The following is a 12029-nucleotide window of genomic DNA, read 5'->3' on the forward strand; positions in this document are numbered from 1 at the left end:
CTTATTATGCAGTGGTGGTGTGTAGGGCAGCAGAGGTTATCGACCTCGAACTGCCCTCAGTGGCTGTCAAGACGAACATCTTGACTGAAGTGCTTCAGTCTGGGGCTTCCACTTCCAAACCACTTCTGCACTTGCTGATGTCCTGCTGGGAACTTGGTTCAAGCCCATCACAGGGGCTCATGTAAATAGGATGATCACTCGCCGCAATTACCCTACACTGGGAGACCCTAATTCCCTCAGCCAACACCCCACCCCTGAGAACTTGGTAGTCCAGGCCTCCACTTCCCTTGGTTCATTCCCTTCCATTCCCCCGGACAGTGAATCCAAGGGGCTGGACCATCTTGGGAAGATATTTTCTTCCACCTGCCTGGCACTGAGGTCAGTGAACACCTCATGCTTATTGGGCCGTTTCTCACACACCATTTGGGATACGGTCATTCAAGTGCTGCCTCAGGTCCCGGAGGAGGTGCAGGCCATACATTCCCAAGCAGTAAAAGACGCGAGGGACGAAGCAAAGTTCACCATTCAGTATGGCTTGGATATGACGGACTCGCTAGGCAGAGCGGTTACATCAACAGTGGCCTTAAGGCACCACGTCTGCCTGAGAACATCTGTTTTTTGAGGTTATGTACTGGCAAACCTGATGGACATGCCCTACGATAGGACTCACTTCCTTTGCGAGAAGGCAGAATCAGTCTAGAGCGCTTTTAGTACTTTCTGTCTACGGCAAAGTTCTTGGGCCTCTTGTCGACCCCTCGTCCACCATCTGCCTTTCACCCCCTTCATGGCTACAGAAGGGGTGTGGTACTGCGCCAGTCCTTTGCCAGCCACTGTCCTTCACACCACCCCAAACAATGAGAGGATGTGGGTGCGGTGTCTTCAGACCTAGAGCTGCAGCCTCAAAACATTCCTAGCTTGGTTCTGCAGGACCATGTTAACCCAGTTGGAGGGAGAAATCGCCATCATCTCCTCCACTGGCAGTCCATCATATCGGACGTATGGGTACTGCAGATCATCTGGAAGGGCTCTGCCCTGCCTTTCCTATCCTTTCCTCCTCTAGTACCACCAGCATTCGGACGGCTGGCAGAGGATCATTTGTCTCTACTCCGAGAGGTCAGCAGAACCACAGACAAGTATTGGCAAAAGCAGGAGAAAGCTGCATGGAAGTTTGCAGGATTTTGAGAAGCTGCAAGGTCCTAGCGACTCAACCCTTGGAGGGGAGTCAGGGGTCCCCCTCAACAAGTAGGAGACCCAGCAAGGATTGTTGGAGCCCCCACAAGGATCCACTGGCAGCAGGCACATGGAGTCGCAGGGAGGCCTCAGCAGCTTAACAAAGAAAGAGTTCCATGCCGCAGGATTTGCAGAGCGCTGAAGGCTGGAGCTTCTTGGAGCTCAGAGATCTTCAGGAGGAAGAGACAACAAGCCTTAGCAACAGATGCAGTGCACAGGGGTTCCGTCCAATGACGACAGCAAGGGCCCACTGTCTCCCGAGTTGGAAAGGACACAAGTTGGACTTGGAGAGGGCCAAAGACCCACCACCTATGTTGCAGAGCCTTTCAATGTCCGTGGGACAGCAGTATCCACCAGCTGGTCATTATCTTCAAGATGCCTGCAGATGCGGGGAGTGACTCCTTCATTCCAAGTGAGATTCCTTCTTGCTTCCTGATGCAAAAAGGCATCCTTGTGACCCTGGAGGATGCACAGCCATGGATTTTGCAGAATTGAAAAGAGCTTGAGAAACAATGTTGAAGTGGGAGCCCTCCCAAATGGATACAGTCTTTTTTTTCAGTTCCTAAGGCAGACTAGCAGCGGTTCCAGAGGCCAGGTTGCAGAAGTGTCTTGCAGAGAGTTCCTTGTAGAGTCTTGCTCGACGAATCTAGGGTCCCAACCTCAGGGGAGCCCTTAAGTAACCCAGACAGGGGGTTTGACACTGCTTGCAGTGACCCACCTATCAGAAGGGGTCAGGGACGTTACCTGGCTGGCCTAGCTTGTCATATTCTCCCAGGGGCCTCTGACCATCTTGTTTCCAAGATTGGAGAATCAAGCGGCCACCTGGCAGAGCTCTGTGCACCACACTAAGGTAGGAGCTGGACAATGAAAGGGGGGTGCAATACCCTGTTTTTTGTGCGGTTTCATGCCAGCGCGGGGACCGAGGGTCCCTCTACTGGTGCGAACCGGGTTATGCAACGAGGGCACCAAGTGTGCCCCTGAAAGCTGTCTGGTGGCGCTCAGATGCCACCACACCCCAGCCCAGAGACACCCATTTCAAAGGGCGAGGTGGTCTCACGTCTCTCTTACAGGAAATCCCTAGTTCTGCCTTCCCCTGCTTGAGTTAAGCTCATCAGCAGGAGGGCCTCTGAGGAACCCGCAGAGTACATGGTATCATGCAACTAACACTGGAATCTGTGTAGTTTCATGATTCCAACATGTGTGACACAAAACATGCCTAGGTTCGGAGAAACTATTATGTAGTTGGACATCTCTTGTTGACCAGTGTCCACTACATACCTTAAGATGGCTTTCTCACACTTACAAAGCCCAGGGGATGGAGTCTGGTTGGCAGGGGCACCTCTTCTCATGCAGGGGTGCCCACACACTCAGGACCATGCGCTCTGCCCTTGGGCTGAAGGGCCTACCATAAGGATGACTTGGTGTCCAAATGCAGTGACCGGGATATAAGGCAATCCGTATATATCTAGAGTGAAAGGTGCATGCCCCATTTAATGTATGCTGCAATGGTAGGCCTACAGACACAGTTTACATGGGCTCCCATGGGTGGCATAATGCACCCTGCAGGCCATGGGAGACCCCTGGGGTACCAATGCTGTGGGTACCTAAGTATCAGTTTCTAGGGACTTACAAAGGAACACCAGTATGCCAATGGTGGTTGAAGGAATCACTTACCAAGTCCATTTTAGGGCAGAGAGCACTGACACTGGGGTCCTGGTTAGCAGGATCCCAGTGTGCTACAATCTAAAAACACTGACACCAGGCAAAAAGTTGGGGTAACCATGTCAGAAAGATCCTACTTTCCTACAGCGGGCATTTCGCACATTCAGTCCTGCAGGACTTTCTAGTTTGAAAGCATTTGTCTGCAGCTCACTGCCAGGAGGATATGGCTTAGGTATCTATTCAAAGGTAAGGAATCTATAGCTAGAACTCTCTATCAGATGAAACAGTTACTTACCTTCGGTAACGTATTATCTGGTAGAGACTCTATCAAGCTGCAGGTTCCTTGCACCCACCCATGCATCCACGCTCTGTGGACTTATTTGCTAGAGTTAGGGTGATCCTTTTTCAGGGCCCTAGTTTGGACATGTATATGTGCCAGTTCTTGTTATGGCTTTGCTCTCCTGGCATGAAAAGTCGTGATGAAAGTAACTGACAGCCACGCGCCTGAATGGTGCCTATATATGTGACAGCTACGTCATTTCCTGCTCAGATGACGCCACGCAGAGCCAAATGGAGCCACCTAACGGGTGTTGCTCGAACAAACGTTTCCGATTCCGGTCTGACGCCTGTAGAAATTCAGAGGGAAGAAATCTGAAGCTACTTAGGCCCTCATTCTGACCTTGGCGGGCGGCGGAGGCCGCCCGCCAAAGTCCCGCCGTCAGGTTACCGTTCCGCGGTCAAAAGACCGCGGCGGTAATTCTGACTTTCCCGCTGGGCTGGCGGGCGGTCGCCTTCAGACCGCCAGCCAGCCCAGCGGGAAAGAGGCTTCCACGAGGAAGCCGGCTCGGAATCGAGCCGGCGGAGTGGAAGCTGTGCGACGGGTGCAGTTGCACCCGTCGCGTATTTCACTGTCTGCGCAGCAGACAGTGAAATACTTGTAGGGGCCCTCTTACGGGGGCCCCTGCAATGCCCATGCCAGTGGCATGGGCACTGCAGGGGCCCCCAGGGGCCCCGCGACCCCCCCCTACGGCCATCCGGATCTCGGCGGTCCGACCGCCGGGATCTGGATGGCGGTAGGGGGGGTCGGAATCCCCGCGGCGGTGCAGCAAGCTGCGCCGCCGCGGAGGATTCAATGGGGCCGCAGTACACTGGCGGGACCCCGCCAGTGGTGCCGGTCCGACCGCGGCTTTACCGCCGCGGTCGGAATCCCCATTGGAGCACCGCCGGCCTGTCGGCGGTGCTCCTGCGGTCCTCCGCCCTGGCGGTCAAAGACCGCCAGGGTCAGAATGACCACCATAGTCTCTACCAGATAATTAATTACCAAACGTAAGTAACTTGTTCTTCAGAACCCCTAAGCTGATGTTTGGAGAACAAAATGTCAACATTTCCAAACTATATTTAAAGTTAATATATGAGTGATAAATCATATGATGATGGTGAGACTTATTATTATGTATATAATTACATTGGTGCCAGGGGCATTGCAGCTATACCTGTTACATATTGCCAATGTAAAGGCATTCCATATTGACAAAGCCTTTTTTATGTTACTGGTGGCAGCCATGCTAGATGCAATGGAGCTATCACTGCTGGTTATATTGCATAGAGTGGTCACTAAGGTGTAATCTTGTCTGATGCTTTCACTATTACAGCAGTAATTCTAGAAGCTCAGGATTGTTTTCATTGAACAAAAGTAGCTCTTATCAGAGAAAAGGTTAAAGACCCCTGTCTTATATAGTACACAAGAATCCACATTAACTAAGCCTGAACCTAGTTTAAGTTCACCTTGTGTGCCTTTTTTGGCTATCTAGTGGTTGGACCTGGGATTTATCTCATAATCAGTTTTATCTTTGGGCTCCAGCTGTAGTTGGAACCTTAACGAATGACTATGACATTGGCTATGAGCCCACATGTCAGCAGTGCATAAATAGATAGATTTTTCCACTAGTGGGTTCAGAACAAGACTTTAAGCTGTCTTTGTCAAAAAAGAAACAATCATTATAGTGCAGAGGACCAGACTACATCCCTTCAGAAGTTTGACAGCAGCCATAATCATCAAAATGTATAGGTGAGAGTAATATTATATTTCCTGCTGAAGCCCGAGTCCATTGGGTAGCTGGTGGGCAGATGTTGCAATTCATACATGTTTACGGTGTTGGCTCAGGCTGAAGACAGGCTGCCAGATTTGAATTGCCTCTGTTTTGGAAGCCTTGAGTGTTCTGATGAAGAGGCTTCTTGGGGGGAAACACAGCTTCCAGGGAAACAAATGAGGGGTTCTATTGATGTGAGATTGTAAGAGGATGTGGCCGCTGGGGGAGGACTGTTGACCAGACTGCTGGCTTAGACACCAAGCTGCCGATGGATCCCTTGTGATCTGGGATAGGCCTGACTGACAAAGTGGATGTACTGAAATTTACCCAGCAGTGGCCTTTCTTCAACTGCACTGAGCTAATGTGGCTGTGAAGGTCAACCTAACTTCCTGTGGTGACGTCTGCACTATCTACAGTAGAGGTTTTTTAAAAGAAATCCCTGAGGGTTGTCACACAGGGGCCTGAAGGTCCAACCGTTCTATTAGTGTCAAGTGAGGTGGCCAAAATATGATTGGAGGCTGTAGTTACTTCGGAGCATTTAGAGTTCTTAGGCACAGCATCCGATAAAGGAATCTGGATAGATGGAGAAGAGCATTGTTGACTGGGCTCCAGGATTGATGGAAGAGGTTCCGGGGAAGGGGGTCCCCACACTGCCCTACTTGTTCTTCCTGCGCCTTAGGGGAGTTAGGGGCTCCTCCCTTGTCCTGCTTGACCTCATAATTCCCAGGGACAGGAATCTGCTTCTGATAGTGCCGCCTCACCTCCCCCCTGTGATGACTTTCGACTAGATACAAGGGAAGGGGCATGACCACGCTATCTTCAGCGGTTTAGGGTGCCTTATCAGGTGTAACTAGATGAGATGTTGAGGTGGGTAGCTCATTATAATACTTTAAAGAACAGGCTCAGTATACTCACAGTGCACTCAGTGTGCTCACTCAGTGCTGCTTGCTTGCTTAGTGCTGCCTAGCATTGCGTAACCAGAGAGGACTACCTGTGCTCTAGCTGCAGGCTGCTAGGCACGGTGATGACAGATAGATATTGTAAGGTAATCACTGCTGGGTCCTGTGATGAAAACCCGTGAAGACCTAGTTGGTGCTGGCCACCACCTCACGTGCAAGCTGCATCAGCATAGCGCTAGTCACTTCTGCACTGCAGAGGGTTAAGCCTGCGACCTAGCGCATCAAGCACTAACCGCAGCTACTGAAAACCCTCTCTGATCCTGGTTGCTTTGCAGGTAACTAAAGGACCCTAGAGGGATATTACGGCTGATGAGGAATGAACTCGAGCTCTCACCCTGATGAGACCGGCTTCTTCTGGGCTAGTGGGTTACCAGCTACCAACCAACAAAGCCCTGCGGAGCTCAGACATGGCGGCAAATGCAGGCAATGCTGCATGCTACATTCTGCACCATGTCCCCGGCCTGCTCACTTCACCCCACCCACTCCACCAGCATGAGCTTGCTGCGGCTACAAGCAAAACCTTCGGGCTGCTGTCAGGGGCGGTGAGGTATTCAGAAGACCGGGAGTCTAGGCCGCAGCACAGCACAGCATGGCACCAGCACCAGAAACTTCCTGAGGCTTGCAGCAGGAACAGCACATGACACCAAAACGTTGTGTATCTTGTCTCTCATCAGGAAGCAACCAGCAAAATGTACTGTTTTTTTCCAATGTTTTCGACAGTCGAATAAATAATGTTAACAGTTTATTTCCCTTCAGCTCTGCCTGGATGGACTGCTAGATTATGTAAAATATTCTTTAGATTTTTTTCCAAATTACTTGTAAGTTTACTGTAGAGGATGAGCATCTGGTATGCAGTTTTTGATAGTTGAAAGGCAGGAAGCCAGAGGATTGTTACGCTTTCTCATTATTTAAATCTAAAATCTTGAAACCAATCAGGAAAAGTAGCATTGGCACTTTGGGCATTTTAAAATCGGTCAAAGGAGTCCCTATCAGTGATACACAGACAACATCAAGCATCCATGACAGAAATGGGTTTCTCTGAAGATGGAGATAGACCTGATTGAAGAATCTTGGAGGAACAATTGTTTGTACCAGGCATCTAGGATGTATCCTCATCTAGTGTTGAGGTTCCAGATTCTATCCTGAAGCAAATTCTTAAAAAGAAGCCAAAAGACCCCAAGTCACCAATGCCTCATGACAAAACTATGGAAGATGGAAATGGCTCTTAAGTCAAGAAAAGGCCTGTTGAAGTCAACCAACACAACAGCAGTCTATTTGGGAGTCCAAAAAATGACATCCTTCTAAGTCAAAAAAAGAAGAAATCAATAAGGACAAGTCACAGTGTATCAAATCATTCTTCTTAGAACGTATGTCACTAATAAGGACAGAAGAGGATAGATGGGAAACAGAAGCGTTAACAAAAAAAGTGAAGAACTGGTCACTCATGGCACTCTTAAAGTGAAGAGTCAGAAGAAGACAATATGTAGTAGGAATGACTTAAGTCACCCGTCAGATTCCATAAATGATATTTCATACAGTTGCAGTGAGATGAGGATACACATGGCACTTCACTTACACAGATGCCATGCACACAAAAAAAGTTATTCTTATAGGTCATCCTTTCCTGACTATGTAGCAATGGATTATGCACTTTTTAAGCAAGCTATATGGCACCCAATTGGAGGAGAAGCAGGAAAAGTTAGTGGAAAGGAAGATGGAAAGAGCCGCACAGTGGTGATTTGTTAATGACAACTTACGAGGTCAAGCTCAGGGAGCAAAGGTAAGTACTGGGTGCTGATCAGAACCATGCCAGCAGGTCACACCGGGCAGCACTGGAGCGGCAGGGTGCTGTAAGGCACTGGGTGTCTAGAGGTTCTCTATGGGAGTTGGACCTCATGACAAACAGGCAGCAGACTCGGGCTAGAAAGTCAGTCACAACAAGCAGGTAGGTTGTAGTCTCGGGGTGCTCAGGGAAGTAGGTTTCTCCAGGGCCCAGGGGCGATGGAGGGAGAGGTGTCCTTAGGTGTAGGGTTTTCTCGTTCAGGAGCACTTGCAGTCAGGGGGTCGTGTGTGTTGAGGCTGCAGGCATCGTTGGGGAGTCCGGCACGGGTGGACCCAGGATAGACTCAAGCTTTTAGGAGCTGGGGGGCATCGTTGGCACCAGTGACTCACCTCAGATCAGGTCAGGGGCGTCAGGTGCAGTGGTTGCTGGAGGTGTTGGGTTTTCTCTCCGCACAAGGCTGCAAAAGAGGGGGCCTGCATGCAGAGGCTGCAGGCGTCTCGGGTGACTCCAAGATGGGTGAGACCACACTGCACTCGGTCTCAGGCCGGCTGGTAAACCTCATTGGTGCAATCGGATGGCTTCACCTCAGGTTGTGGATGTCTGTCAAGTGGTCACTTCAGGTGTCTTGTCTTTGGGGTTCCAGTTGCTGCAGAGTCCTTTTCTTGAAGTCTTGTTGCAGAGCAGGTCCACTGCTCACAGGAGACTTGAGTCTTTATGGAAGGCAGGACAAGCCTGCTTTTTGGGAAGAGTCCCTTGAGGTCAGCAGGCAGTCCGGCATTGTCAGCTGCTTCTTCTTTTTCTCTTCTGCAGGTGCAACTCTTCTTTGTCCTTGTCTTCCTGGGTCGTCAGGATCGGAGTTCTAGGATTCAGGAGTGCTCAATTTACGGGGGGGGGTAACAGGGAGAGTGCCAGGTGGTAGCCAATGGACTGCCCACCTTTAGGGTGACTACACCCTTTCTTTACCACTTCCGTTGGGAAGTAGACATAACCCTAACCTTAGTGGCCTAATTCCTTCCAAACAAGATTGAGGAATTTAAAAAGTAGCGCCCGCCCTAGGGGTAGGACAGGCATGAAGTGGGCACACCAACTAATCTGCCTAATTTTCCCACCTGTGCTGCCGCCAAAAGTGGGACAGGACAGGGGGAGGTCGGTCATCTCCACCATCTTGAGAGACCTGGGTCGCATTACAAAGGTGGCTAGGCCTTTGAAGTTTCCCACTCTGGAATGTCCATCCTGCTTTGGTGAAGTGATAACACCCCGCCCAGTGCAGGCTTTTGTCTCTGGCCCTCGACAGCACTGGTTGTCACCTTGGGGGCCAGAGTCACGTCTATGGTGTCTGAACTGCTCAGGACCAGTCTGTCAATCCACTAGTAGCTGGTAGGTTTTGAGGGGCACCTCTTAGGTGCTCTCTGAATGCAGTTATTATTAATTCTCTCACTGGGATCAGTGAGGGTTTATTAATCTGAGATGTTTGATAACAAACATCCCTATATTCAGAGAAGCCATCATGTAGCTGGGAAACTCGCAGTGAACAGTGTCCAGCACATGCATTTAAAATGGTGCCCCTAGTACTTACTATGTTTGAGAATTGGCAAAGACATGGCAGGGGCATATTTTCTCATGCAGATATGGCCTCACATGTAATATAATGCACTCTTTCTTAGGGCTGTATGGCCTGCTAGAGGGGTGACTTAAACATGTTGCTTGCAGTATTTAAGGGACATGGCACACAGACTGTGTGCCATGTCGTGTTTTCACTTTTGTCTGCACCATGACACAGAACCTGCAATGGCAGCTGGTCATGTGGTTGGTGAGGGGTCAGTTAGGGTGGCCCAATTTGTGCTGCAGCCCTTAGGGACCCTCCTGAGTACCCCAGGCCCTAGGTACCAGGGTTACCATTTACTAGGGACTTAGAATGGGTGCTAGAGGTTTTGCCAATTGGGAAAAACAACAGTGCAGTTTTGGGGGGGGGGGGGATCTGGCACTGGGGTACTGGTTAGCAGAAATGTAATGCACCTTCATTCGAAATTACACCAGAAACTAGGCAATAAGTGGGGGGAGACCATGTCAAAAGAGGCACTTTCCTACAGCCATCCTCCACTTCCTATCTTGCACATGCTCAGGAGAGGAAACAATGCTACCAAGACAACTCTTGTGTGAGATGAAGAGCTTAACAGGTTCTTCCCCAATCATAAAAAAACAGCTCTACTCAATTGAGTCCACAACATCTAATATGGTTAGGGGGCAAAATAAACCACAGCCTAAAACTGCGGCAGTCAGTAACAGCAGACAAGTGCCTCTAATAATGCATGGATACTCTATTGAGTTCATCTAGATACCACCAACTATCAGACCCCAAAACTAAGCATACTAAAGAGAACATATACCTCTAGTACATAAGGAGATAGAGAAGCTAGCACTAAAAGGGACGATAGAGTAAGGAGTCCATCTAAAAGAGGGAAAACAAGGAGAATATACTAAATACTATGTATATTTCCTCTTCCTTAAGCACGGCTCCACCTTGGACTTGTTTGGTTGTGTGTTTCCTAAAAAAAAAGACACATAAGTTTCAGTAGGCAGTGCTTCTCAATATCATATGTCTTACAGCAGATTTGAACAGATTTAAGAGACGCACTCAAGGTGGTATCTCATTCATGTATATGCATTGTAGAGAACTGGCTTGTAGAGGGGAATTCGTTTGGGCAGCGTGAATCAAGCATTCAACCAACAGTAACCTTCTGTTTCGATTGGGTGTTTAGAGTCAAGGTGAATAAATCATCACTACTTTCCACAGTAGTGATGATCACTACAGAGACATCAGTAGTGTTTTGAGTACTATAGAAGTGTTGACGTTTGTGGATCACACTTGCCTTTACAAGACCCTTCAGTCTCTAACATCTTAGAACGATAATGAGATTTCTGGGGATGATCCATATTTGACCAAACATACAATTGTATATCTGATCAATGCATAAACAGTAAATGGCCATAAATGCTGGCGGATTAGAAGGAGATATTGAGTGTCACAAACAAATTACAAAAGCTGTTAAAATGGCAGACATGTAGTAACATGACAAAGGGAAGACATTTCATAGAGCCAGTCCCTATATCCATAAACACAACAGATGAGTCACACAGGTGATAGATAAAACATGTAAGTTATCTGGTTCTAAAAACTGTCTTTGTAGCCCTTAACGCATTTCAAGTTAAGTAAACTGACATGTAGATAATATGACCATGTTCTATTTAAACAGGGAAGTGTGCACAAAGTGTTTCATTCTGCCAAGATTCGAACAAGACATCTGGCACTGGTTCATTCCTAAGTAATTAAATCACAGAATTTTTGCCAGGAGAAAAAAATGCCATGATAAGTGCATTAAGCACAAAAATGGAAATATCTCACAAATGGGAGTTAAAACAAGAATTCATTTTCTAACAGTGGGAAACACAGAGCATTGATCTTTTTGCGCCAGGTGAACATGCAAAAATGCCAATACTTTGCCTTCAGGTATCCACAGCCTCTGTCTCCGTGGAATGCACTGTCATGTGTATGCTTTCCCACTGTTAGCACTAGTTACTCTGATTCCTCACCTAATCAACAACTGCATGGTCTCAAGCATGGCTTTTCAAATATCTGCACAGTGGGTGAGACAACTATGATACTCACATCTAGTAAGGATGTCACAATAAAACAAGTCTTATCCAACATGTTAACCATGGAAAAGGGAAAGATTTATCACCCAGATCAAAAGAGCCTATACCGGTCAGCATGGCCTCACACCCCAAATAACATCAGCATCTGAACTTAGTAGAGAAAGGTATAACAATTGTCAAGGAGGTCAGAAATCCATGTACTAGAAAATATTATTCTGCCAAAGGGACTTGGCACTGAAAGCAGTCTAGAGACATTTGGAAGTTGAAGTAATTCAAAGGGTGATGGTGCTATATCTTATATCTTCGGTATTATAGTAATTGTTCATTATTAGTTCACTTAAAAGTGATTGCAGTTTAAAACAGGGACATAGACCAGAAATGCAATAACAGCTATTCAGTGTTTTCACGAAAGAGCAATGTATCCATACTATCCACATGCAGCAACTGCACCAAAATAGAATTTGAATATGATCTTGACAGGCCTTATGAACTCATTCTTTGAACCAATGCAGAAAACTACTTTAAGATATTTTATTTTAAAGATGGCCTTTTTAATAGCAGTCATATGACTAGGAATTGGTGAGATTCAGGCTTTAACTGTGCAAGGGCCGTACCTTGTTACACATAATGATAAGGTAGTCATGGAAACAA

The 12029-nt window shown here is 47.9% G+C and overlaps 1 protein-coding gene across 5 annotated transcripts in view; it reads left to right on the forward strand.

Annotated features, from left to right (window-relative positions):
• MIA2 (MIA SH3 domain ER export factor 2) overlaps positions 1–12029 on the forward strand; it is a 551575-nt gene that overhangs the window by 394317 nt on the left and 145229 nt on the right. The window lies entirely within an intron of this gene.

This window comes from Pleurodeles waltl, chromosome 9 (assembly GCF_031143425.1).
Source record: "Pleurodeles waltl isolate 20211129_DDA chromosome 9, aPleWal1.hap1.20221129, whole genome shotgun sequence".
NCBI lineage: Eukaryota > Metazoa > Chordata > Amphibia > Caudata > Salamandridae > Pleurodeles > Pleurodeles waltl.